Raw genomic sequence first — 25,676 nt, 5'->3', positions numbered from 1 at the left:
TTCTGAAACCCCAGATATACCGTAAAGCCAGTAGGCCGACACCAATATCATTACAGTTAAGGCAGTAGTGACAGCACCCCATCCACCCATGCTGATTGGACTGTGAAGATGTCCTCTCTCTATTTCCCCCTCCTGTATACATGTTTACTGTGTTAGTCTGACAGCAGATTTCTTACTATTTTTATTTATTTTTTTAATATATATGTTCCGGTACATGTTTATGTAAAAAAACATTCCAAGCACCAACACTTAAAGACAGTGTGGAGACCAGACAGACAAAAGTAAAAAAGTTTTTTTTCTTTTCTTTTCTTTTTACAAAAAGGGCAAATATTTCTGATCTCAGTTTTGTAGGTGTACTGCACTTACTCTGTTGTACCATAGAAATCACTTCAAAGAAACTAGACACAGAGCAGTAATGTACAGCGTCCAAACAGATTTCACCCATCATAATTTTAGAGTAATACCAATGGAAGACAATTACTGAGTGGTAGCTTTGTTGTTTGCTTTAATAAAAAGGGTAATGTAGGCTTATTTAACAGTACATTAAAGTGGTTGTAAACCCCATTCATGAAATTCAAATTTGACCTAGGTATGTGGATAAAATGTAGCGCTAAAATTAATTATGCAGTGAAAAGTGCACGCACAAATGATGAACAATCTAATAGACATTCAAAAAAATGAAGCTTAGAGTCCAACATAGTGAGAAGAGTGAAAATAAGGCCTCTTTCACACGAACCATCCGTTCAGTCAGTTTTTTTAGGCAGACCTGAACGGATTCTCCATAGAGCTCTATGGAGCGTCGAATGTCAGCAGTGACATGTCGGCTGACATCCAACCCGCTCTGAAAAAGCGTGACGGAGGAAAAACCTACTTTTCCCATCCGTCTACAGATCGGATGATGGACTCTGCGGTCCGTCATCATCCAATCTCCCATAGGGGAGAGCAGCGACGTCCTTGCACAGCATTGACAAAAAAGGGGGGGGGACCCCACCTGTCCTAGTAGGATGAAACCATCCTGGGTCACTTCAACCGTTTGGGAGCGTCATCGATCTGGATATTTATGCTTTAATGATTCGATGTAGCTGACATCCTGGTCCGCCAGTCTCAGTAAGAGCCGGTTCACACAGCGGGCGATGCGAGGCGACACGACTCGCCTCGCCTCGCTCTCGCAAGTCGCCCCCGTTCTGTACAATGGAACCGTTCTGAGAGGAGCAACTTGAGTCGCTTCGACTCAGAAAAAAGGTTCCTGTACTACTTTTGGGCGACCTCGGGGCGACTTGCATTGACTTCTATACAGAAGTCATTTGCAAGTCGCCGCTGAGGCCGCGGCAGGTCGCGGCGAGGCAAGTCGGAGTCGCCTCGCCTCGCCTGCAGTGTGAACCGTCCCTAAGAGTACTTATTCTCATCCATCTAGAAAGGATTCATCATCTTGGATACTTCACATATCAGCTTTTCTATTGATCTGAAGATATCATCATCGTATGGTTGTGGACTTTTATTAAGTTTTCCTTTTCAGGATCTCATTTGGGTTATCTGACTAATTTCCCCATTTTTCACTCGCCTCACCACGTTCATTTTTTGAAGGTCTATTGGATGGTTCATCATTTGTGTGTGCACTTTGCACTTCATAATTAGTTTTAGTGCTACATTTTATTCACCTTCTCATTTGAATACTTGTAAAAGTATTGCGTAGCAGCTGTTTCACATTGTTATTTCTGATATTTGATAATAGTTTACGCAGTATTATCTCACATTTGTTTTCATGTATATATATGTAGGGTTTACTTATCTTTCGCCAAAGCTCTAAGTGCTGCCTATTTGTGCTGCTCCATTCCTCGGTTATCAGCAGAGTCACTTCTGACAAGGTCTCCGATACACGAGCTGAAAATTTGTGTCGGGGGAGGGAGCTTAGGAGGAAGATGAGCAAGAAGAGCCGGTCTATTCAGACTACAGCTCTGCATGTTCCTTCCTTCCTCTGCCTATGTGGAGTGGGGGCGTGTCCCTTTCCTCCAATCAGCTCTCAGTATGCCGACACTCCCCTCCTACTGCTGAAAAAGGAAGAAAGATTTCTAACAGCTGTGCACTTTAGACCCTTTCACACCAGGGCGTTTTGCAGGCGCTATAGCGTTACAAATAGCGCCTGCAATCCATCCTAAAAAAGCTGCACCATTGTTTGTAGTGTGAAAGCCCGAGGGCTTTCATTCTACAGCGGTGCGCTGGCAGGACGTCAGGGAAAAGTCCTGCCAGCAGCAGCTTTGGAGCTGTGCGTTTACCGCTCCTCCACCATTGCTCCCCATTGAAATCAATGGGGCAGCGCTGTAATACCGCCGGCAAAACGCCGCTATTGTGGCGTATTGCGAGCAGTTTTAACCCCCTCTCAGCCGCTAACAGGGCGCTTTTACCGCAAATCCGGCAGTAAAACGCCGCTAAAAATAGCGGCGTTTTACCGCCCACGCTATGGACAGTGTGGTGTGAAAGGGGTCTTACAAAGAATGTAGAAAGGGAAAGACAGCAGATATACAAGTAAAACTTATGTAGGGAGATTTGTTTTATTTGTGTATCATCTGAGGCTGTTCACTTCCCTGGTATAGGAGAGGGTTTTCAACCGCTTTAAGAAATTTCATAAACTGCTGAATCCTGCATGAAATTCCATGTCCAATACTGCACACAGAATGGGCCATTTTAAGAATGCCAAGTGTGGCAGGATTATAAGAGCTTCCCATCATTGAAAGCAATCATTATTGCTCCCAAAGAATTTCCAGCGGACCTGGCTAAACCTTCCCTAAAGAAGTACTAAACTATTTGTATACCACTTCAGTTTAAGTTCTTAGGACAGTCCTAATGCTAAAGAGGACTGGCAGAGGACTCCCCATCTATTGTTATTAAAGATATCTGCCAGTCTATAGCCTTGCCAATTAGAAATCCTCATTTTCTCTTTGGAGCAAAAAAAAAAAACCCCCCCATTTCACCCCCTCTTTTTTTTTGCAGCAACTCAAGATAAACAAAATAGGATTTTTCGGTGTGCATTCCAAATTGTAGACGTCATTTTTTTAATGAACCTTGAACTTAGTTACTCAAATTGTATGTTGATAGAATGGAGTTTCCAAGCCTGCCTTTCCCTTTATACTACCTATGCCGCTTTGCCCATGTACCATAGTGTTCAGGCAGGAAGGGAAGGGGTAAGAAAGGGGAAGAGTATGCCTCAGATCTGATTGACCAGTTATCTTACAACTAAAACATTTTGAAAACAAGTCACATTTACAAATATTTGTGACACGTAATAAATGTGGTTTTAAATAAGTGTCATTGTATTTGTATCTACTGTAGGTGGGGGCTGAACAGCGGATGCATTATAGTGGGATCCAGGCAAGATTAAAGCATATTCAAACCCAAAAACAAAAATTGATACAACTACAGCTTACCAGTCCCTGGATGTGGTGCTGCATTTGTTCTTTTTCCCCCCCACGCACTTTTCCTTTCTTCTAACCTGGTAATACTGCCATTAACACTTCTTGTCTTAGGATGACACCTGTACTAAGCAGCATCGTCACCCTAGGAAAGGGAGTGTATTAGGCCATGAGCTCTTCTTCATAACAGCAGGAGGTGTTTTGTAGTCCCCGGAGATAGCTGGGAACAATGCTATTAGGTAACAGCCCTGAGGTTGAAAGCACAGATTCTTTTTGCACTTGAACAGATAGAATAAAACCCTTTCAACTTTATTTGGTCGTGGTAGGGTGTGGGTTGAGTGACCTCAATGAATCTGGCACCTCATCCCTGATTTAAGAGGATATAGGATTCAAACTGGAGATTTTAACGGCACCCAGCATATGAGAACAATTCTAGTTTATAGCATAAAATTACATTACATAAAAACAGCAGACAAAAAACAATTCATAGGTGCATAAGATAGAGTATTAAAAGTAATCCATTTATCAATAGTAATTACTGATAGCGATCCCTACATGTTTCGCCAATCATTGGCTTCTTCACGGGAGTATGCAATTGCCAGGCTACAACAGTGGCTCTAGTAACAATAAATGCAAAGAGATTATAACCAATTACGATTTCACACAGCAAATTATCACATAATGTACATAAGCACAAAGAACATAATTAGTTAATACATTGCTCTCACAGCATGACTCTCAATGGTCCACAAATCCTCCTACTTCCAGGTATCCCCAGCCTAGCAGGGCACGCACCCGGGCTGTCCAGGGACAATATTGGGCACTGTAGAGAATTATCATCCACTATTCTAAACATGCTCCAGTGAAAAGCGTTTTGTCCAAATTTTGGCCCCTTCTCACTGCCGACCCCATCATTAACTAGTTGCTGACCGCCGGCTGTCAAATGACGGCCAGGTGGCGCACCTATTGTGGCGGGAGGCTGTCAAACAGGGAATGCACGCATCCCTGTTTCTTCGGTGGCGGCGTGTCTCGGAGACACCGCTCGCCACCGAAGGGGGTGAACAGCCATTGGTTATGGCTGTTTACCATGTGAGCGGCCGTGATGAAGTCACGGCCGATCAGATGGTCACACCCCGACTGTGCACGGCGCATGCACGCTATTGTGAGCGCACGCACGTCGGTGGCAGCGTGTTCCCCAGGAACACTGCTCGTCACCGACGCTGGTAAACAGCCATTGGCCGGCTGTTTACCCACGTGATCGGCTGTGATCCTTTCACAGCCGATCACTAAAATGTAAATAAACCGCGGTAACGAGATGTTACCGGGTTCTCCTCCTCACACACCGATCGTGTGTGAGGAGGAGATTGCAGTAACATCTCGTTACCGCCTACAGTACACATCAAGCACACTGATTGCCCCCCCCCCAATAAAGAGGACCCGTCACCACCCCTCATAGTACCTGTCAATCACAGTCCATCAGAGTAGCCGAGTGCCTGTCACGCCCCAACAGGGTACCCGAGTGCCTGTCACGCCCCAACAGGGTACCCGAGTGCCTGTCACGCCCCAACAGGGTACCCGAGTGCCTGTCACAGCCCAACAGGGTACCCGAGTGCCTGTCACAGCCCAACAGGGTACCCGAGTGCCTGTCACAGCCCAACAGGGTACCCGAGTGCCTGTCACAGCCCAACAGGGTACCCGAGTGCCTGTCACAGCCCATCAGAGTACCCGAGTACCTGTCACAGCCCATCAGAGTACCCGAGTACCTGTCACAGCCCATCAGAGTACCCGAGTACCTGTCACAGCCCATCAGAGTACCCGAGTACCTGTCACAGCCCATCAGAGTACCCGAGTACCTGTCACAGCCCATCAAAGTACCCGAGTACCTGTCACAGCCCATCAAAGTACCCGAGTACCTGTCACGGTTCATCCGAGTACCCGTCACAGCCCATCTGAGTACCTGTTCCAGTCCATCTGAATACCCGAGTACCTGTCACAGTTCATCTTAGTACCCGAGTACCTGTCACAGTCCATATGAGTACCTGTCACCGCCCTTCAGAGTACCCAAATACCAGTCACCAAGCCATCAGAGTACCTGTCACCAGGCCATCAGAGTACCCGAGTACCTGTCACCAGGCCATCAGAGTACCTATCTCCAGCCCATCAGAGTATTCGAGTACCTATTTGCAGCCCATGTCTCATAGAATATATGTTGGGGTGTTTGCTTTCCAAAATGGGGTCATTTTGTGGGTAATTTCACTGTCCTAGTGGTCCAGGACCTTCAAAAGTGTGATGAGTAGGAATGAAATGAGATGTGTCATTTATGCTCCTATAATGCCTGAATGTACTACTTCAATGTTCGGCCTCTCTATGTGGCCAGGCTGTGTAAAAGTCCTACACATGTTGTATTGCCATACTCTGGAAGAGTAGCATAATGTATTTTGGGGTGTAATTTTTGCTATATACATGCTCCCTTACTTTTTAGAGTCTCAAGAAATGAGATACACCTGATGTACTGAAGGCCTGATCAGATGTGATCAATTTTCAGCGATTGGCACCATAGTTTGTAGACTCTATAACTTTCAAAGACCAAATAATATACACCAATGTGGGTTATTTTTACTAAAGATTTGTAGCAGTATAAATTTTGGCCAAAATTTATGAAGAAAAATTACTAATTAGCAAAAATTTATGACAGAAACAAAGAAAAAGGCATTTTTTTCCACAAAATTTACGTTTTATTTATAGCACAAAAAAAAAAAAAAAACCCCACTAGTGATTAAATACCACTAAAAGAAAGCTCTATTTGTGTGGAAAAAATGACGCAAGTTTCATATGGATACAGTGTTGGATGACTGAGTAATTGTCATTCAAACTGTGAGAGCGCTGAAAGCTGAAAATTGGTCTGGTCAGGAAGGGGGTGTAAGTGCACTGTATTGAGGTGGTTAATACATAAAATCCTACCTTGAAATCATGTAGCGACATTCCCCTTCACTCAAGGACCGTTTGAACAAAAGTCACCACTCTCCCCATCTCAGACAGTAGATCTCACGAGGGTGCCTTTGCCCGTCAGAGATGCGATATATGAAGCTTTACCTCTAGTGGTCCAGAAACAATTCTCCCAAATGGTTATGTTCACACCATCAAGCATAGAGTCTCGTGTAATACCATAGGTGTTTAACTACGTGCCGATGTGGATGTTTCTATATCGGCAAAACCAAGCGCACTTTTTTTTTTTTTTTTTTTTTTTTTTAAACTGATCAGAGACCATACAATACCCATCCTCAAAACGGTTTATGACTACTGCTATCAGACATGTTGGACTCCAACATGACTGATTCCAATACGATTACCTTCACTGCCCTTAAGCATATACCTTTACATGTTAGGATGCGACCAATACCTCTGCCCCCATTACAATTAGAGACCCCCTGGATCCACAACTTGGATGCCACGAAATACCCGGGCCTTAAGCAAATATATATCAGTTTTAAATATTTTCTACAATTCATACAAAAGAATGTATAAACCATTCTAGATACATTATCTGGTGTTTCATCTTCTGATATTAACCGTTTTGGTCATAACTATGCTCGTCTACCAAGCCCCCCCCCCCCCTTACTTTCTTTTCCCTTTCCACCTCAACCACCATCTCTTGCTAAATTCCTGAACTGGTTTAATCTGTGCCATATTGCTGTATTCATATCCTTATGTCCATTTCTGTATAGTTCTTTAGTTTCAATTGGATCATTGTGACTTATTGATATTGCCATTATTTTTTGTTTACATTATCATACCATTGAGGACAGTTTATGAGCCATCATGCCGCACAACCAATTTATTAACTATGTTCTTATGTACATTGTGTGATAAATGGCAATTGGTTGTGTCTTTGCATTTATTGCTATTAAAGCCACTATGGTACACTGGCAATTACATACCTCCCTGAAGAAGCCAATGATTGGCAAAACATGTAGGGATTGCCATCAAATGCCATTGACACATGGATACCTTAGCCAGTATTTATTACTTGAAATACTCTATTTTATGCACCTATGAATTGATTTGTCTGCTGTTTTTATGTAATAAAATGTAATTTTATACTATAAATTAGAGTCGTTTGTCATCATATGCTGGACACAGTTATAATCCCATTATATGCTGGGCACAGTGGTGTAGTGGGTAGCACTCTCACCTGGCAGTAAGAAGGGTTGCCGGTTTGAATCCCAACCATGACACTACCTGCCTGGAGTTTGCATGTTCTCCCTATGCCTGCGTGCATTTCCTCTGGGTACTCCGGTTTCCTCCCAGACTGCTGGTAGGTTATTTGGATTCTGTCTAAATTGTCCTTAGTATGTATAAATGTTTATTAGGGACCTTAGATTGTAAGCTCCTTGACCGATGTGAATGTGCAGTGTATATGTAAAGCACTGCGTAAATTAACAGCGCTATAAGTACCTGAAATAATAATAATCCCTAGTTCAAATCCTATATCCTTTCAACTGTATATTTACAGACCAAAATGTAGCACACGCATTGTTAGATCGAACATGAAAATTCTGAACGTAAACTCAGCCATGTGGCCCATCTGAGTAGTAACTGTTCTCCAATTCCCTGTGGCTACAGTTTGTGAATAACCTTAAAACTCAATACCAGGCTCATCTCACCTCCACGATATATTCTGCATCTCTGTACTGCCACCATACCCACGTTATTCATGGTGTTAGCTTTTAATTCTAGCACTATATAAAATGGTTTAAATTGCCTGCGATTAGTGCCTCTATAGTGTTGTTCACAAGTCCAGGTTACTGGAGAAAGTGCCTGTTTGCTGCCAACTTCCTTAACCACTTGCCGCCCGCCCTATAGGCAATTGACGGTGGCAAAGTGGTTTCATAATCCTGATCGGACGTCATGACGTGATCAGGATTATGAGCCGCTGTGCGCCCCCGGGGGCGCGCATCGCGGCGATCGTTGTTGCGGGGTGTCAGTCTGACACCCGGCAACTATGATCTCGGTAAAGAGTCTCCAAAGGAGACTCTTTACCACGTGATCAGCCGTGTCCAATCACGGCTGATCACAGTGTAAATAGGAAGAGCCGGTGATCGGCTTTTCCTCACTCGCGTCTGACAGACGCGAGTAGAGGAGAGCCGACCAGCTGCTCCTCTGACAGGGGGGGGGGGTCTGTGCTGATCGATTATCAGCACAGCCCCCCTGAGGATGCCCACACTGGACCACCAGGACAAAGGTAATCCTCCCTAGACCACCAGGGATGCCAGTCAGCACAATGGATGCCAATCAATGCCCATAATGGATGCCTATCAGTGCCCACAATGGGCATCACTGATTGGCATCCATTAGTACAGTATAACACCAATGCCGCCTATGAGTGCCCACCTGTGCCGCCTATCAGTGCCCACCCATGCCCATCTGTGCTGCCTATCCATGCCAATCTGTGCCAGCTATCAGTGTCCAATTTGTGCCGCCCATCAGTGTCCATCAATGCCACCTCATCAGTGCCACTTCATTGGTGCCACATCAGTGAAGGAGAAAACGTACTTATTTACAAAGTTTTGAAACTGAAACAAAAAAACGTTTTTTTCAAAATTTTCGGTATTTTTTTTATAGCGCAAAAAATAAAAACCGTAGAGGTGATCAAATACCACCAAAAGAAAGCTCTATTTGTGGGGAAAAAAAAATGATAATGATTTGGGTACAGTGTAGCATGACCGCGCAATTGTCATTCAAATTGCGACAGCGCTGAAAGCTCAAAATTGGTCTGGGCAGGAAGGTGTTTAAGTGCCCTGTATTGAAGTGGTTAAATGACACGTTCCATGATTGTTTGAGACTTGTCCAGTTTCAGGGCGATTCAGAGCATTGCTCTAGGCCCAGGGTGTCCAAACTTTTTTCAAAGAGGACCAGGGTTGATGAAGTGAACATGCGTGAGGGCCGACCATTTTGCTTGACATTCTTTGAACCATTAAAATTTGGTCTAAGTGGGGTCGTTTGAGCACCAATACACTGCCCAACAAGAATTATTTTGCCTTTGTGAGTAAAGAGATGAGCTCAGGCTTGTTATTTGGCGTATAACACCACCTTCACTTTAAGGAGAGAAACACAAAAAAAACACCACACAAACAAACCACTTCAATTTTAAATAAAGAAATGTGAAGCAAAATAAGGGTCAGTGATCCTCTGCAGACTCATAAGTGGCAAGATTGCAGCACCCACCATTGCCAGGAATGCAGCCTGATTGATGCCAATCCGTTTGCACCCCTGGAGGGGACGAGCGGCAAAAGATTACATCCAGGAAAAACTCCCGTTTTCTCGGCGGCTTCTTTAATACAAATTCCCACCTATGATAGACAGTCGTCCAATGGCAGCACATGATACGGGACTTCCTATTACAGAGGCTGCTGTGTAAACAGGAAATACTCCTGTGTGTATGGCACGTGTCCCTCCTCCTCCCTGTCCCCTCCAAGGCAGCCAGTGTAATAAATAAAAAATATATATATATATATATATATATATATATATATATATATATATATATATATATATATATATATATATATATATATATATTTATTTTTTTTTTTTTTTATCTTTTGTGACCCCAATGCTGGTAGATCGTTGGGGGCCACAAAAGATATACATGTCCAAATAACCAGGCGGGCCAGACTTTGGAAATGCCTACTCTAGGCAGTGAAGGAGGAGCAATGAGCTCTATTATCACCACCCACAGCCAACCATATACTAACCATAGGGCTCAGGAAGTAGACATTACATGGCAGGATTCTATGGCAATTGTGACACAATAAATCTGCCAGCATGAAGGTGGGTAATGTCCAACGGACCGTTCAGATCCGCGTGGCAGTTGTTTAGGGGGGACTGGAATGGACACTCCATGCAGGTCTACGGAGCGACGGATGCCAACGGTTACTATGTCCACTGACATCCGATCTGCTAAAATCAGACGCATGGTAATACAGCAGATCGGATGAGATCTGATGAAAATGGACATGCTGTCCATTTTCTCCATAGGAATCGGCGGCGATCTGACAGGCCCCTCCCCGCTCAGTGAGCAGAGATGGACCTGTCATCCGCAGGCTCAGAAGAGATCAATGGAGAGAGCTCCTGCTGAGCAGATCTGCCTCATGGGAATGAGGCCTTAATGCCTGTGATTAGCAATGTGCAGTGTTGGCTTCCTGGTGGGATCATTCACATGGGTTGGGACTAGGATCCCGAACACACCTGAGCCCATCTCTACGACACACATTGATCTTCAGAGAAAATTTCACAAGCAGTAATCTGAATGTAGATTCCTCTTCAGGGAGAGCCTCTAGTGTCAATTAGCTTTAAGAGTGTTTGCAACAGCACCAATGGTGGTGCTAGTAGTTTCCATATTCATACTGAGCCCTCAAGGTTTGGGATTTTGAGGCTCCAGGGGTACTTTTGAAGAAAACACATTAAAAAAAAGTAGTAATAAATAAAAAGGAAGGGGAGAAGTATAAAGAAAATTACCAAAATGAAAATGCATCAAATGTCATAAGAGAGACTTGTCTGTCCTTTTCTTTGACCAGAAAACCCATGCAGCAGTATTTCTAGGTGGAGTCACACACACACAAAAAAAAAAAAAAGCAAACTTTCACTCCGAGACTCGATGCCTGCAGACAGGGAGATGCATCTTTAGTCTGTGACAAGCCCGAATGCTGAATCCCACATAATATTTGGCCAAGTGCAGAGCAGATTGCAGTGATTTCTCAATATCTGTCACATCCCTGTGTCTGTATACGAATCACTTCCACAGCAGTAACCTTCAGCATCTAAGTGATACGCTCACCTTGAGCCAGTCACGCCACATTGTGCCCTGATAATGTCACAGCTGATCTGAAAAAGCAATCAGCTGCCCATGTGCCATTACTGCCAGAAGAAAAAAAAAAAAAACCCCAGTTTAAAAATGTATCAAAAATGTTGCCACGTAAATAGTTTAAACAGACAGACTGAAAGAGAGAGAATACAATACAATATATATATATCCCACTTTATATTGCGTACTTGGAAAGAGGTGTGGCTTTTTGTATTAGATGGGCTAGCAAACAAACTGTATAAAACTTATCTACAGTTTAATGGAATAAAAAACAAAAATGCACCAGAAGGGTGACATATATATATATATATATATATATATATATATTTATTTATTTATTAAAAAAAAATTTATTACAAGATTGACTAACAGTCTATAATAAAAATAATTTGAATTTACGATCTAATTTCAGCCCTATCAAAATACAATATAAGCGCTTATATGCCGACGTGACCATATTATAAAATGTGTTTATATATTGTACCAAAATCAGATATAGATCCAGAGTATCAGCGTGAAACCACTGTTCTATTACAAAAAAATAAAAACCCAACTTTTTTTTTTTTTTTTTTTTTTAAATATAAAGATTTCACAAATCTGGGAGGTATATTGAATTCTGCAATATGACAGTTGTGATGCAACAATGTAGACAAGGCTGCAGAGCGATTATAAAGAACAGCACACTCTAAAATGATTCAGCAAGATAGATAACGTTTTATAACACAAATGGACGTTATAGTAATATATATATATATATATATATATATATATATTTTTTTTTTTTAATAACAATTTCCTTTTGGGATTAATATTCTGTAATATCACTGAAACAGTCTGCAATGCGTTTTATATACACAAATAGTACAAAGGTAGTAAACTCTTCTACGCAATAGTCTATACTAGCCAGTTAAAGTTTGTTCATGCTTTTAGACTAATAAAGCATAACTATAATGTATATTCAGATATCGGCACTCCAACGGGTTTATTATTAAAAGCAAGATAGAAGTGAACAATGACAATTAAAAGTTATCGGAAAGTCTTTAAACGACCTATCCATATGCAGCGTAGGTTCTTCTGAGATCCGTTTAGTAGATATGCTAACACAACTTCATATTCTATTTTTTATTCTTATTAGATCGCCTTTAAACATCTAACAGACTGAGCCACATCAGCAAAGCATTACCGGCAATGTAATTAAGCACATATGTTAAGAGAAGACACTTTATGCGATTATCTGATTATTGGAAGACACTAGAATAAACTTACTGGAAAAAGACATCATTTTGGGCTGTTCAAAGGCTCATAGTGGAAAGAACAGTGATGAGACGTGACATGACACCTCCACACCTGCAGAGGTCTGCACCAGCACAGCAACACACAGCCCACTGATGGACTCCAAGGGTTAATTCAATGCAAGCTTCACCTTATCCAGGATCCCATTCTTTGTTTCCAGGCAGAATACAGTGCAGATGTGAGAGCGCTCACACTGCGCATGCACGATCAAACTATGCATAAAATCGAGGAGGGGGGGGGGGGGGGATGTCTCTGAAAAGTAATCAGGGATGTACTTTCTGCAGATCTAACGATATGCCCGTTAACGCTTTCTAGCACGCTGTCCCACCTTTAAGCTGGGACTGTATAGGATCTTTATTTTTTTACTGCATGTGAGATATTTAACTCCTTTACTGACAGCTGTCTGATTGGAGCTCCATGCACACTGCACATGCTACAACTCACACCATTCAAATTGCAGAGAACAACTTCTCTAAGCACACACACACGTTACAATCTTTGTACAATGTCATGGTCGCCATGCACACTTCAATAAATCAAAACTAATCGAACCAGAAGCCAAATAGCCAGAACTTAATTTCAGATGGATGTAGACTTGGTCTAGATCGAATCTGACAGAACTTAGTTGATCGGCCACATCGGAAAATTGATTCTGTCGCATCAATCGGGCAGCATTGAGATACTATGAGTGGCAGATCAATTGAAAGGGCTGTCAACTAGAGATCGATTATTCCTATTGGAAAAAAAAAAACAAAAATTGGATTATCTATCAAAGTGCATATGGCCACCAGTAGATGTAGCAGAGCTTTGTAGTAGGAGCACCTACCTTATCTGTCCAATCAGTATAGAGACAGGCCCTGGCACTAGCTTTTGTAGATCTAAAGGAGATTGTATGATTGGATTGTAACGTGTGTGGTGAAAGCAAGAAGTGGGTTTCAATGGATGACACTGACAGCTGGCAGTTAATATGATTACAATGTAACATGATAGATAGAGAGGTACAGAGAGATCTACCCACCTAGATTACACTGCAGCATTCTGTAGATCTGCACTCCCCTCCATAGACACAAGTTATTGGACAAGATACAACAGAAGCGAAGATCGCAATGCATTAAAGGGCGAATGTATAAAGCAGCGAATGTGACTTGCACTGCAGGTGAATCTCTGCGTTCTAAAAGACAGTGATCGATTCACTGGTGAACGTTTGATGGAACAGATTTATACACATGTTCTGCTTTCATTTCGCCCCCCCATGTTCCCAGAAAGTAAAATCTATCGCATGACACTAGAAATGTGAAGAAGCTCTCCAGAAGATAAAAGGAAAAAGAGTTTTTACCTCCCTTCACACAAGTGACATAAAAGAGGGCAGGTCTGCGGAGTGCCTGGCAGCGGACGGCATTTCTCCTAAGTGCGCAGTAAAATATGGAGCTGGCGTGCGGGGTGGGAACGGGCACTCGGCGGGCGGTGGGGTGACAAGCACGCCGCTCTGCACACTCAGGAAGCTCCAAGCGCACATGGAAGACCCGGCTCCGCTCCCCCCACCCCACAAGGTGGACCGGCTCTGTCCCGGATGGGTTTGGCAGCTGGTTACCGTGCTTGTCAGAAGAAAACCAGGACTGGCTTACCTTGTATGCTGACTGAGGCAGAGCTGATCCTCAGCTGCGGAATGCCATATGGGGGGGGAAAAGCAGAAGCAGCACTAAGCGAGACAGACAGAGTGCTGGCTGAGGCTTTAGCATGGGTGTATAATGAATGCCGCCATTTTAAAGCCTGGCTCCTGAAATCACTAGGCATAACGAAATTAAAGCACGCCCCACGTACATAACTTCATTGCTGGGACGTGCAGCTGGGATGAAACCATACAGCCGCGGGGGGGTGCGAGATGTCAGCTAGGAGAGCAGGAGCCTCGTCCGAGAGGGCTGGGAAGTGAACGCAAAGCGGTCGCCTCAGTGGCGCCGAGCGGGCAGGTGAATTTTAATGCACGGGTTTGGAAGAGCGGCGTTAGAAAAAGCACTTTGCTGCAGTGAGGTGTGCGCGGGCACGTCAGAAGCGATTTCCTGTCTCCCTCTACCGCGCCCACTTGGTACAGTCCACACAACAGCACCTAATGGCCTTTGGGAGCTGTGTCGTAGTGTGGAGCTCGGGCTGGCTGCTGCCATAGCAACATTGCTAAAAACCTACACGAGATCCGCACAGTCCATCCACCAGTACAGGGACGGTGACTCCGCGCAATGACTGCCACTCGATTCGCTCGCTCGTGTGAAAGTTGCGGGCTGCACGTGCTATGGAGAATGGCCCCCAATGGGGGACGTGCGTGTGTGCACATTATATATATATATATATATATATATATATATATATCCTCCGAGGACCGGACTCCTTCCTTATAATGACAGAGAAGGGGCTCTGCGGGTCACCTTGTCCTTGCTTTACCCACAACGCTGGCTGCCAATCAGTGAATTTCCAAAATCTGGTGCAGCTCTGCATATAAACCAATCAGCTTCCAGCTTTTATTGGCAAAGCTTAATTGAGCAAGCTGAAGTTAGAAGCTGATTTGCTCCCATCCACAGCTGCACCACATTCCAGGGGCTGCAGTTTTAGTAAATCTCCCCCCTAAGGCTGGGTTCACATTGCAGGGATGCGGGAACGCCGCAAATCCACGGCGGGTTCCCGCATCGCATGCCTCCCGGCGGCAGTTCACACTGCCCTATGCGAACCGCTGGGAGTGTCAGTGAAACGTTAATGACACCCCCAGATCAGTTTGCATATCGCAGTGCGATCTGCAAACTCGGACAGGAATCGGATCGCATGCGATCCGATTCTGCTGCGGACCAAAAAAAAGGGTCCTGTGCGAGTTTGGGGCGTGTGCGATGCAAATTCAGCCATACTATCTGTATGGCTGAACTCGCATCACATCCGGTTCTCGTAGCTGCAGCAGTGTGAACCCAGCCTAATGCTGGCCATAAACTATACGAAAAATCAGGAAAACCCAAATTCGAAAAACACGTTCAGCCGCGAGCGCAAACGATGCTGCCATCATGTAATGACCGATAAATCGTTCTGTGGACATAAATAAATACATTTTATGTTTGTTTTTTTACACATACCTAGTGCAGACAGGTCAGACGGGAAACACATTAAATTTCAATTTATCGTTAGTTCGGCAGAAAATTTCCAAACTTGTCCTTTGTTTTTTCAGCTCAAAAACATCCAAATGAGTATCGATTTTTTTTTTTTTTTTTAATGACCAAATTTCGGGCAATTTTTCGTATAGTGTATGGCCAGCATTATTCTGCAATCCCCAACAAGCAGGGGACATTAACTCCTCCAGTGCCCAACTGCAATGTCTCAGCGTTGTGTGAGGCAACCCCCCGCCCCCCATAGACTTTAACTTTCTAAGTCCAGGATGAAGAGCAGACCAAGGTTATGACTGCTTAATCCAGTGTTTCTCATCTCCAGTCCTCAAGGCGCCCCAACAGCTCATGTTTTTAGGTTTTCCCTTATTTTGCACAGGTGATTTGATCAGTTTCACTGCTTGGTAATTACCACAGCTGTTTCATCCGAGGGAAATCCTGAAAACGTGACCTGTTGGGGCGCCTTGAGAATCATTGGCTTATCTTCATTTATATGTTGTTAGAACTCATACACAGTCCTATACAACAAGCTGCACCATTCTGGCCAAAACGAGAAGCACAATTTTTTTGCTTAATAAAGATTATACAAAAAAAATAAAAAATTGGGATAACTTTACTGGTTAGATTTTTTTTTCATTAAAGTAATTTTTCCCAAACAATTGCATTTGAAAGACCGCTGCGCAAATACTGTTTGACATCAAATATTGCAACAACCACCATTTTATTCTCTAGGGTCGCTACTAAAAAAATATATATATGTGTATGTGAATCAATCTGTGCTTATCTGAACGTTCATATAAATACCTAAATAAAAAAGGTGTATGTATAACCCCATACCTACAAGCATAAAAACTGTAATACTTAATTTTAACATAGATTCTAAACATAAAAGAGATGTGCAAATTATGTGAACACAATATAAAAAATGTGTACCTTAAATGAGTAAATACACACGTATTTACTAATTTAAAGTACACTTTTTTTTATATTGTGTTCACATAATTTGGGCATCTCTTTTATGTTTAGAATAAAAAAAATAAATTATATATATATATATATATATATATATATATATATATATATATATTATATCTCTATTGTGTTGCATATGGCTGCAGCAAAGCTACAAATTCCAGCATGCTCTGGAAAATATATATGGGGGTTCCAAGTAATTTTCGAGCAAAAAAAAAAAAAAAGATTTTATTGTGAAACCAACAAATGTCAGAAAAAAGGTTTAGTGTTTAACCACTTCAGCCCCGAAAGGATTTACCCCCTTCCTGACCAGACCACTTTTTGCGATTCGGCTTTGCGTAGTTTTAACTGACAATTGCGCGGTCGTGCGACGTGGCTCCCAAACAAAATTGACGTAATTTTTTTCCCCACAAATAGAGCTTTCTTTTGTTAGTATTTGATCACCCCTGCGGTTTTTATTTTTTTCGCTATAAACAAAAAAAGAGCGACAATTTTGAAAAAAAAACACAAATCTTTTACTTTTTGCTATAATAAATATCCCCCAAAAATATAAAAAAATGTTTTTCCTTAGTTTATGCCGATACGTATTCTTCTACATATTTCTGGTAAAAAATCAATAAAAAAAAAAAAAAAATCGCAATAAGCGATTGATTGGTTTGCGCAAAAGTTATAGCGTCTACAAAATAGGGGATAGTTTTATGGCACTTTTATGAATCATTTTGTTTTTACTAGTAATGGCGGCGATCAGCCATTTTTATCATGACTGCGATATTATGGCGGACACATCAGACAATTTTGACACATTTTTGGGACCTTTGGCATTAATACAGCAACCCACTCCTTTTTCTTTCCATGCCAAATGTAGTATAACATTTGGGTTGCTGCTTTTTCTTAGTTTTTTCTATCTGATAAGCGCGGCTTTTTCCTCTTTTTTATTAATACAGCAATCAATGCTATAAAATTGCATTGATTACTGTAGAAATGTCACTGGCAGTGAAGCGGTTGACCACTAGGGTGCGGGAAGGGGTTAAGTGTGTCCTAGGGAAGTGTTTCTAACTGTCTGGGGGATGGGCAGTGTCCTGTAACTAGGCAGAACGGGGAGATGCTGTTTACATCGGCATCTCCCCGTTCTATAGCTCTGTGACACGATCACGGGTATCCCAGCGGTCATCAAGTCTGTGGGTCCCGTGGTCACGGAGCTCGCAGCAGGCGCACGGCGGGAAATTCAAAGTAATGCATGGGTACATTCTGCCGACGTATATATGCTGACAGCGGTCGGCAAGTAGTTAAGTGATTAAAGTAGTTGTAAACCCTTACAAACCACTTTGACCTACAGGTAAGCCTAGATTAAGGCTTACCTGTAGGTCCAAGCAATATCTCCTAAACCTATATGGTTTAGGAGATATTTGCCTGAAAACGGGCACCGCTGTCTACGGCGCATGCGCCGTAGACAGCGGCGCGCAGGCGCACTGAGCGGGGCATTCTCAGCTACGGAGCTGCCGCGCGTGTCGGCTCCCGTGCGCATGCGCGGGAGTGACGTCATCGCGGCTTCGCCGAATGACAGCGGCGGAGCTGCGAGACCCCACAAAGATGGATGCGGCGGACTACAGGGGACAGCGGCGACTTCGCTGGCTCCTGTGTCAGGTAAGTGACACATAATGGGCTACTATGCGATGCATAGTAGCCCATTATGCTTTGCCTTTTCAGGGAATGAAAGAGGAAGTAAACTCATCAGGGTTTACTTCCTCTTTAAACTTCCCTCATTTACACACAAAGTCTATTCCTTTGACAAATTGTTACAATGTATAGATTTAGTTCCACTGCTAAAGAATGTTGTGATTCTTGGCAGACTGCCTGTTTTTTTTTTTTCTTCCTTTCTTTTGAGGGCTGTGGCTTCAGCAGAGCAGAGAGAATTCTCTGCATAGAAAGAATCAGGAAATACTTTTTTGTCAAGATCGCAACGGGAAAAAAAAAAAAAAAAAAAACACAGTAATGATTCTTGACGATTATGTAAATATATTGGCAATTGGATAGTTTCTTGATGATTAATCGTGCAGCTCTACAACAGACTCACACTGGGTTTCCTACAAATGTCATGAAAGGGTTAAAGTATCTATAGCCCAATAAAATCTTTCTAGTTTTGGATGGAGTGGGAAAGCATTAAGCCGACCATACATGGATCCAAATTCGGCTGGTGCTGCAAGGACCTGCCAAATTTCGATCCATGTATGGGTAGGTTTGGTTGTACAGAAGTTGGTCTACCAATCGACTTCCATACAAGCAGCCGTATTTTTCCTGCTCGATTAGTGACCCCAGCTATAGCCATCAATCAGCGCTAAACAGTGTATTCTAGGGGCAGGGAAGTCTCTCCCCTGTCAGAATACAATAGCTCAGTGGGGAGGATTCCACCATCCACATTTAGTGTGTTGATGGGAGAATTACGTTTTTTTTTTTTTTTCTTTCAACCCACTGGGAAAAAAAAAAAAGACATGCATGGGCTGCCTTAAGCCTTGTACACACGATCGGATTTTCTGACAGGAATTGTGTGTTGACAGACTGTTGGCCTAAAATCTGACCGTTTGTACGCTCCATTGGACAATTGTCGGATTTTCCGAGGACAAATTTTGGATGGCAGGCTTATAAATTTTCCGCAGACAATGGTCTGTTTTCAGATTTTCCCATCGTGTCTACACAAGTCCGTCAGACAAAAGTCCAAAGTACAAACACACATGCTTGGAATCAATGCTCAAACACAACATTATCAGAAGGTGCCCAAAGGGTGGCGCTAAAGAGCTGAAAAGCCACGTAGTACGTCACTACGTTTGTGTTTGTTGGCCGACAATTGTGTGCTGTTTGTATGCATGACAAGTTCACGGCACACGCCCTTTAGACAAAAGTCTGATGCTTCGCAGAATATCTGATCGTGTGTGTACGAGGCTTAAGACCCCTTTCACACTGAGGCAGTTTTCAGGCATTTTAGTGCTAAAAATATCGCCTGTAAAGTGCCTGAAAACTTCTGCTAATGCCCCCCCCCCAGTGGGAAAGCCCGAGTGCTTTCACACTGGGGCAGTGTGCTTGCGGGACGGGTAAAAAAGTCCTGCAAGCAGCATCTTTGGGGCACCGTGGGAGCAGTGTATACACCCATTGGAATGAATGGGCAGCGCTTCTAGAGCGCCTGAAAAGTGGTTCGGAAAAGCCACAACAAGGGTGCTTTTAACCCCTTCTTGGGGGTTAAAAGCACCGTTCTAGTGGGCGAAAAGCGCTCGCTTAGACAGCGGTAAAAATGCCACTAAAACTAGTGGCGCTTTAATGCTAATGGACCCGCTGCCCCAGTGTGAAAGCAACCTTAGGCTACTTTCACACTGGGGCATTGCGGGCACTGGCGGTAAAGCGGCGCTATACTAGCGGTCGAAAAAGGGTTAAAACCACCCGCTGCAGTGGCGCTTTGCAGGCGGGTTTGCAGCGCTGCACCATTCTTTCCAATGGGAAGGGGAGCTTTAGGAGCGGTAAATACACCACTCCAAAGATGCGGCTTGCAGGACTTTTTTTACCGCCCTGCAAGCGCACCGCTCCAGCAGCGGAGACACAGCAACGGCTGTTTCAGGGCTCTTTGCAGGCGCTATTTTTAGCACCGTGAAAGCAGCCTTAGAGAAGGATTCTTTTTAATGCTGTCCAGAACTCCATTAGGCCTTTTGCACACTGCTGCTTGGAAAAAGCTCAGTACAGATATATATATATATATATTTTTTTTACCAAACTAAAATACAGCCTATTATTTGTAATGTGCCTATGCACACAGGTGTGTAAACAAGCACCATGCTTTTTTGGTCAGTAATTTACACCTCATGCGCGCAAATGCTCATTTCCATATTGAGCAGAAAGAGACCACGAGAATAAGTTTGCACTCATTTGCGCAAAAATGCGTGAACGCACATAAGTGAAAATGCACATTAATATGTGCAAATGCATACAAAAAAAAAAAGTCTAAAAAAGTAGATGCTCAAACAGAGGTATCATGTGCGAGAGAAAGATTCCCTTTCCTGTTTTGGTGACACCGTTTTCACTGGACAGCGTGCAGGAAACTCCCTAAAATGTCAACACAGACAGACGGAAAACTTGAATTTTCAAAGTAAATGTCTACATCTCCCTAGACTACCCCCCAGGAGGAAAAATAATAATATCAGTTATATATATATATATATATATATATATATATATATATCTGTATATTTTTTTTTCCAGTTTGTTTCTTTTAGAATGTATCCAGCCTCAGCCCCCACCCTAGGGAAGGATGATGCCCCCGCTTCTTCGGCTTCTTCCCAGGAGGCTGCAGAGACAAGGACAGAGAACTCGTCAGCAGAGCAGGTGATCATCATTGGGCAGCTGGTTTGATGAATGTGGACCAATCTGGTGGCACCCAAACAGTTGGTCACAGCAGGGCATCACTGGATTCACTGGGCAGGTAAGTATCAGACTCAAACCCAGGACAACAGACAATGGAAATGAAAAAAAAGTAGATCACAGGTGTTGGGGGAGGGGAGGTTGCTCTTTACTGAAGAACCGCTGGTTTGTTCCCTCCCACCAGGCTGTGGCTGAGTTAGACAGGCCATAGATCAGGGATATGCAATTAGCGGACCTCCAGCTGTTGCAAAACTACAAGTCCCCTCATGCTTGTGGCTGTCAGTCTTGTTATGCCTCATGGGACTTGTAGTTCTGCAACAGCTGGAGGTCGGCTAATTGCATATCCATGCCATAGATGATACGTCTTTCCTGCAACCATGGGTTACAGGCAATGAAAATCGCTTGATTTCCCCCATCAACACACACAGTGTTAATGGGGTAATCCCTCCCGTGGAGCTACTGTGTCCTCCCGGGGGGGGGGGGGGGGAGCCATCCCTGCCGGGAGAACACCGTGATTATTGTCAGCGGCTATAGCCGCAATCAATAATCGCATTGCTGAAAATCCCACATGCAGGTTGTACCAAGTCCATCAATGGAACAAACTTTATTTCAATCAGCCTGCCCATAGATGGGTTGAATCTTTAGCGGTCCCTGCTGAACTGGCCGGGATTCAAACCATCTATGGCCGGCTTTACTGTTTTTTCTGGGGAGTATCGATTTATACATTTCATAATGCAGATTTTCAGGAAAGTACACAAACCTTTATCTCCACACTAATGTGTTGCAGTAATGCACCTGGTAAAACACAGGTTTACTGTGTATATCTGTATCACATGGTACTGTGTGAGCCACGTAGATCCCGCTTTGATGAACCTGCACTGCAGAACACTACAAGCCATGCATTGTGATGTACGAGGTTAGGGTGCAGGTTTGGTTTTTGTTCCTTTGGTATGCATTGGCAGCCTATTCAGAATGAATGGACTGCCTTAATGCAATGCACGTTAGGTAAGGTAACACACTGCAATGAAACAGGAAGATGAAAAATCTAAATGAAAATTTCATTTACTAAAGCATTGCGTATCATAAACAACTGCCATCGTTTTTTGTTCTTGTTTTCATCTCTTAAAAATCTTTTAATCCATCTCAGTGCTGCTGATCCCCTGCAGCCTCTTTGCATCTACATTCATGGACTCCAGTAATGGCTGAATGGCATTTGCCAGAGAGGGTCTCCTGATGGTGACAACAGTGGACCATACCTGCGTAATTAATGCTGGAACAGCCACTTGTAGTCTTCATTAGAAGCCCTTGTGACACAGCAATACAATTGGCAGACAAGAACAGAGCTTTATAATCCTAAGTGCCGGTTCACACTATTGCGATGTGAGAACCCTGCGAATCAACTGCGGATTCCTGCATCGCACCCGACACCCAAGGCAGTTCACACTTCCATATGTGGACTGCTGGGGAGTGTCATTATATATTAACGACACCCCCATTTCAGCTCGCATATCGCACTGCAAACTGACAGTTCGGACATGAATTGGATCACATATGTGTGAACACACATGCGATCCGATTCTGCTCCAAACAGAAAAAAGGGTCCTGTGCGTGTTTGCACCGAATGCGTTGCGATATCAGCCATACTATTTGTATGGCTGACATTGCACCGCACAGACATCGCATGTATTGTAATGTGAACAGCAGTGGCGCTGCAAATTACATGTGATGTCTGCCATCACAATAGTGTGAACCACCACTAAACCAGGAAATGCCGGAACCAGAACCTTCACAGTAGGATCACACAAAATAATTATAATGAAAACTGCGGATTTAAAAATTTTGAAAATGACATAGGACATGTTAAGCTGGCCATAGTCTATACCAGTGATGGTGAACCTTATCACCCCAGTTGTTTCAGAACTACATTTCCCATGATACCCATGCATCAGAGGAGTATACCTCCCATTGTTCAGGGAAGCAGGATCTCCTAGTCCAGTGATGGTGAACCTTGGCACCCCAGATGTTTTGGAACTACATTTCCCATGATGCTCAAGTACACTGCAGAGTGGATGAGCATCATGGGAAATGTAGTTCCAAAACATCTGGGGTGCCAAGGTTCGCCATCACTGTCCTAGTCTATGGATAGTGCAGGACCCACTAATCATGGGGTACTTTGTCACAGTAAGTGGGCTTAAGCACTGTATAGCAATATGGTCTGACCAAATCCACATTTTTTTTTATAATGTTTTTTGAAAATGTCTAGGTGTTTTTAAAAAGCCTTGCTGGAAGTAAACGTTAGTTTTGCATGTGTGCGCTGTAATATTTTTGTTCTGTTGTATGGTCTTATGGCAGCACCATCTTTATGCATTTTTTAGGGTGTGCCCCCCAAATATCTTGTTTATCACATTTATCTGCCTAGTCGTAAGGATAACTATACTCCACTGGACTAAAGTATCACTTGCTACAAATAGGTGGTTTAAAGTAGACTTGTATTTAGAGAAATATATGGACTGCCATTGCTGATCTCCTGGAAATGCTGGTTGCCTGGCTCTCTGCCTTTTAATACATTACTGACAGCCCTGAGTGAAGTGGGAAATCTTGATCTGCATTCTTGTTTGAGGTCTAGGCCTTAGAAAGCAGTGAAGTCTCTGAACAGCAGGACAGCCAAATAACCAACATTTTAAGCAGCAGTCCTCCCCCTATGATGGAGCTGCAAGTCATCATTATCTGTGTGTTTGGAGAGAAGGCACTCACAGCCTTAGTAGGCATCATTCTTGGCAACAGATCCGCCCACCTACAGTCCCATTAAATAGGCCCCAATCCACCCAAAGGTGTATTTTTTCAGTTTTGGGTGGATGGATGAGCTGAATCCTGTGTTTTGTCAGTGAGACCTCTGAACCGGAGATCAAGGTCTGTCAGCAGTGACTGATAGTCAACAGCTCTCTGCTCACAGAGCACAGAGAACCGAGCGATCAGCAAGGTTTGATTGCTCAGTTCTCACCCATAGAGCTGTCAGGGGACAGACGCAGCACTAGGCCAATGCTGCATCCACCTTGGTAGGTATAATTTAAAATAAAAAATAAAATACCAACCGTCTTTTAACTGTGTCACCGTGTCCAAAGGGGCACTACAACACACATTACACAGGCCTGGTCCACTGTTGTCACCACCAGAAGACCCACTCTAAGAAATGTCATCTAGCCATCACTGGAGTGCATGTAGACAAAGTGGCGGAAAATAGACTGCAGGAGATCAGCAGCACTGAGATTGCAATAAAAGATAGAAAAAAGATAAAAACTAGCATTTAAAAAAAAAAAAAAAAATGGTAGTTGTTGATAATACTTAGTGCTTTAGCAAACTTAATGTCAGCTAGCTAGGGTCTATGTCTGCTTTCAGGGCCCCTTCACATCTTCCTGTTCCATTGTGGTGCTTTTATACACCGAATCGCGGGTGCACCTGACTGCCTCCAGCCACTGATCGATGAAAAATGTTCCACCGGGATGTTGTATTTGACAGCGTTACACGCTAATCAAAAACTAACAGTGTACTGTCAGCTTAAGAACTGGTAAGCGTATAGCATATTTAATGTTTGTTCTTAGGTTTAGTTATTCTTCAAGGAAAACGAAAGTGAATTTAACCACTTCAGCCCTGGAAGGTTTTTACCCGCCCCCTTAATGACCAGGCCATTTTTTGCGATACGGCACTTTGACGCTTTAACTGACAATTGCGCGGTCATGCGATGTTGTAACCAAACAAAATTGATGTCCCTTTTTCCCCCACAAATAACGTTTTCTTTTGGTGGTCTTTGATCACCTCCTGCGGTTTTTATTTTTTGCACTGTAAACAAAAAAAGAACAACAATTAAAAAAAAAAGAAAAAAAAACAATATTTTTTATTTTCTGCTATAAAACGTATCCAATAAAAAAAATCGAATTTCTTCCATCAATTTAGGCAATTATGTATTCTGCTACATATTTTTGGTAAACAAAAATTCCAATAAGCGTATATTGATTGGTTTGCGCAAAAGTTATAGCTTCTACAAAATAGGAGATATATTTATGGCATTCTTTTAAAATGTATTTTAGTTTTTATTTGAAATGGCGATGATCAGCGATTTTTAGCTGGACTGTGACATTGCGTCGAACAGATTGGACACCTAGCTGACACTTTTGACACTTCTTTGAAAACCAGTGATCAGTGCTAAAATATGCACTGGCACTGTATAAATGACACTGGCAGGGAAGGGGTTAACAGCACCAGATTTACAGGACATGCAAGTGTTTTTTTTTTTTTTTACAACCCGGGGGTATCGTTTTTCAAACTGAATTTTTTTGGAAAATATACACTTTAATGAAAAAAAAACAAACAAAAAAACAATATACATCCCAATTTGTTTGTAAAACATGAAAGATATTATGGCGCGTAAATAGATACCTAACATGTCATGCTTTAAAACTGCGCACAGTCGTGGAATCCCGGCAAACTACGGTACTTAACAATGTCCATAGGTGACGCTTAAAAAATTTCGACAGGTTACCAGTTTAGAGTTACAGAGGAGATCTAGTGCTGTGTGGCGTGAACACCATTTACATATGTGGGTGTGAT

The 25,676-nt window shown here is 43.0% G+C and overlaps 1 protein-coding gene across 4 annotated transcripts in view; it reads right to left on the bottom strand.

The window, feature by feature from the left end:
* The window catches only part of MBNL3 (muscleblind like splicing regulator 3), a 195,351-nt gene extending 180,946 nt beyond the window's left edge, over nucleotides 1-14,405 (bottom strand). The window contains exon 1 of one of the 4 annotated variants that reach the window (XM_077493823.1): nucleotides 14,190-14,405. The gene's annotated coding sequence lies outside the window, so the exon portion shown is untranslated. The remainder of the gene's footprint in view (nucleotides 1-14,189) is intronic. The other 3 variants (XM_077493606.1, XM_077493784.1, XM_077493732.1) reach the window with 3 other exon arrangements.
* Between the last annotated feature and the right edge of the window lie 11,271 nt (nucleotides 14,406-25,676).

The sequence above is a fragment of the Lithobates pipiens genome, unplaced genomic scaffold (genome assembly GCF_037356315.1).
Source record: "Lithobates pipiens isolate NorthernLeopardFrog02 unplaced genomic scaffold, aLitPip1_a1.2 Scaffold_1, whole genome shotgun sequence".
Lineage (NCBI taxonomy): Eukaryota > Metazoa > Chordata > Amphibia > Anura > Ranidae > Lithobates > Lithobates pipiens.
Note: the sequence above shows the minus strand (reverse complement) of the source record. Positions and strands in the feature narration are given on the sequence as shown.